Source organism: Silene latifolia, chromosome 7, assembly GCF_048544455.1.
Source record: "Silene latifolia isolate original U9 population chromosome 7, ASM4854445v1, whole genome shotgun sequence".
Classification (NCBI taxonomy): domain Eukaryota; kingdom Viridiplantae; phylum Streptophyta; class Magnoliopsida; order Caryophyllales; family Caryophyllaceae; genus Silene; species Silene latifolia.
Window position 1 is genome coordinate 36,703,969 of NC_133532.1, and position 3,921 is coordinate 36,707,889.

Genomic DNA, 3,921 nt, shown 5'->3' on the forward strand with positions numbered 1-3,921 from the left:
CGAATCCAATGACCAAGCATCAAGGAGAGACAAGATTAGAAGGCCTTTGTACATATGATAGTAGATGAGCAATGTTGAGAAAGGATCCTTAAGTCCCCAAGGAAATCCCCAAGGAATTTATGAAGAAAAGGGAAGAAAAGAAGAAGAAGTCTTGCTGAGGCACAATCCGTGCGGATTGTCTACAATCCGGCCGTCCTCCACCTGCACAATCCGTGCGATTTTCCACCAAGACGCTCGGGTTCCACCACCACAATCCGCCCGGATTCTCTTGAATCCGCTCGGGTTCCATCGCTGAGAATCCGCCCGTCCCGACCCTCGATCCGCTCGGATTCCTCTGGCGCATTTTCGTCTTCTCCAAGCTACAAAGAAAGAAGCCCTTCCTTCGGAAAATACCGGCTCCTCCCTGCTCAATCTAAAAAGTGTAATTACTAGTTTAGCCCTTAGTTAACCCTAATGCATCCCCCTAATTTCCACTATAAATACCCCATTAGTCTAATTAGAAGAGCATGTTCTTCTTATCAATAATTAGAGTAGTTAATATCAATCAAATCTATCTTTAGTTTTGTAATCAACAATTAATCAAGTTCTAATACAAGTTTTATTTCCTTAATCTCTCTTGTGTTCATCTTTTATTTTGGGTAATTGAAGATTATTTGGGTTATTATTGGGAGATTGACAACTTCTCAATCAGGCATCAAGTACTTCTTTTATATTTGCTTTATTATTGGAATCATTAGTAGGTATAATTCTCTCAATCCCTTTTTAATTATTGTTAATTACTTTCATTTATTCATCATGTTTCATTTTGTTGGTATGATTGACAACCTTGCTAGCATGATCAACATGATAATGAGTGAGTAGTCTCTTAGCTAGGGTTAATGGGTGATTAGGGGAAACCAACATGGGGAATGATTCATGCTTAAATTAATATGCTTTCATGGTTTATTTGCTTGCTTGTTTTGATCTCAACCCTAGTGCTTTTTATCAACTGTTTACAACCCTTTTAATTCATCTTGCTTGTTTATTTACATTGGTATTTTAGTTAGTGACCTTCTACATCAACCCAATTTGTGACACCCCTAAGACACCACTAGTTTCAATTGAAATCTCATCTCAATTCCCGTCCCTTGGGATCCGACCTTTACTTGCCTCTTTACTAATTGTAGAGTTGTTTGTGAAGCTATAAATTGTGTTTTGATTCGGACGTGACCCAACGACCACATCTTTCTATTTGTGAACACGAAACGGACCGATCAAAAATGGCGCCGTTGTCGGGGACGGTGTTAGCTTGATTTAGATTTCTTTACATTGTTATTAGTTGTGTCTTTTCTTTGCCTTGGGGAAGTAAAACTCCTCAAGGTTTGTTCTAATTATTTTCAAGTTGTTTGATATTTTGCATGTCTAGAAGATCACAAGGTGATTTGTTACCTTTTGATCGTGAAATTGAAAGAACCTTGACGAACAATAGGAGACTTGCTAGGAGGAATTTGAGAGGTATTAGTGAAGTTGTTCAACCAACTATTGAGTTCATCAACCCTTTCGCAATAGAAGGAGAGGAGAACCCATTACACAATACACCCCAAAATCAACCTAGAATGCCTAAGTTTTCATCACACTCCGTACCCACCGAGGAGAACCCACCCAATGGTACTCCTACACCACAACATCTAACCGGAAATTTTATTGCCAAATCCGCCTTTATCCAATTAGTCGAAAGGAGCCAATTTGGGGGGATGCCTAGTGAAGACCCTCATTCTCATATGGAAACCTTTTGCGACTATTGTGATGCGATTTCTCAAACCGGTGTAACTCAAGACCAAATTCGATGGGTCTTATTTCCTTTTTCTCTAATTGGCACCGCGAAGCAATGGTTAAAGGGCCTTGATAAGGCCACTCTCGGAATTGATTCTTGGAAGACGTTGGCTCTAGCTTTCGACAAAAAATTCTACCCACCGGAAAAGACTAACATGCTAAGAGCTCAAATTACGGGTTTTAAGCAAAGGGATGAAGAATCTTTGTATGAAGCTTGGGAGCGGTTCAAGGGAATTTGTCGCTCATGTCCTCACCATGGACTTAGCGAATGGTTCTTGGTACAACAATTTTGGAATGGTTTATATGAAGATTCAAGGAACATTCTCAATATGAGATCAAATGGAATGTTCACCGAAGTTGATGACAATCAAACATGGAACAAAATTGAGGAAATGGCGGTCCATAACTCACAATATAGTAGACCTCGCAAGGCTACTAGAGGAGGAAAGCATGAAGTGGACTCCGTTACTCAATTGGGTGCTCAACTTAGTGCTCAAATTGACACAATCAATTTGAAGTTTGAAAAAGCTATGGCTAGACTTGAAGAAGTCTCAAAATCACCAAAGCATCATGTCAATGCCATGACGGCATCTTCATCAATCCCAAGTGGGATATGTGAGAATTGTGGAATTTTGGGACATGACCAAAGTGAATGTAGGGGAACAAATGAACAAGTGAATGCTTTCCAAGCATACAAGAGTGGTACTCCTTATTCCAACTATTACAATGAAAACACCAAATTCCATCCAAATCTCTCATACAAAAGCCAAAATGTTCAAAACCCTCAAACAACATACACCCCACCTCCCATCAGAAACCAAAATCAAAGACCCTTTTACAATCAAAACCAAGGTTACCAAAATCAAAATCCATACAATCACCAAAATGACCAAGGTTTTGATGTCCAAAAAGCGGTCCTCCAAATGCAAAAGAATCAACAAGAATTTTTCGCTCAAATGCAAAAAGATAGCCAAGCAAAGGAAACAACCATCAACAACATCCTAGCTCACACCAAGATGTTGGAAACCCAATTGACTCAACTAGCATCTTAAAGCTCACAAAGACAAAAGGGGCAATTACCACCTCAAAGTAATCCCCCAAGACATGAAACGGTTAGTGCCATTCACTTGAGAAGTGGTACAAGGTATGAAGCACCGAAGAAGCAAGTTGAGGATGAAGTTGTGGAAGCTAGTGATAAGGAAGAAATTGTGCAAAACTCCAAAAATGGAGAATCATCAAAGGAAGAAAGTTCAGAGAAAAATGAAGACAAGGTCAAGGAGAAGGAGCCCGTTGTGATTAGACTTCCTTTTCCAAGTCTTCAAGCCAAGCCCAAATTTGATGACCAACTTGGAAAGTTCATGGAAATTGTCAAGAATTTGGAAGTCTCGATTCCTTTCACGGAATTAATCAATCACGTGCCGGCCTATGCGAAATACATGAAAGATATCCTCACAAAGAAGAAGTCGATCCGGAAACTTGAGACTATCGCCTTCACTAAGGTGAGTAGTGCAATACTTCAAGGGAGTTCACCTCCAAAACTAAAGGATCCGGGAAGCTTCTCAATACCGTGTACCATTGGCGACACAACGATCAACAAAGCCTTATGTGATCTAGGGGCTAGTGTGAGTGTCATGCCGTACTCGGTGAGTAAAAGGTTGGGGATGGGAGAGCTTAAATGCACCAACATCACACTCCAAATGGCCGATAGATCGACGAAGACACCATTAGGGATATGGGAAGATGTCCCCGTACGAATTGGGAAGTTTTTCATCCCGGTGGACTTTGTCATTGTTGATATGGAGGAAGATTCCAACATTCCGATCATTCTAGGAAGACCATTCCTACACACCGCGGGTGCGGTGATTGATGTGAAACATGGTGAGCTCACTCTAGAAGTGGGAGATGAAAGCATAACCTTTAATCTTGACAAGACTATGAGAGCTCCTCGTTTGCATGAACCGTGTTTCATGATTGATCATTATAGCCGAAAGGATGAGAGGAAGAAATCGGAACTCCAATGGAAGAAGGAAATTGAAGATGCTCCATTCAAAGAGCAAGTGAATTGTGACAAGGAGAGCTTGCAAAGCTCATCAAAATCAATCAAAGAAG

At 40.6% G+C, this 3,921-nt stretch overlaps 1 non-coding gene across 1 annotated transcript; it reads right to left on the reverse strand.

The window, feature by feature from the left end:
* Positions 1-1,967: 1,967 nt before the first annotated feature.
* LOC141593472 (small nucleolar RNA R71) lies at positions 1,968-2,074 on the reverse strand. The gene has a single exon (XR_012521553.1). It is a non-coding gene; the product is annotated as a small nucleolar RNA R71 (small nucleolar RNA).
* Positions 2,075-3,921: the final 1,847 nt, after the last annotated feature.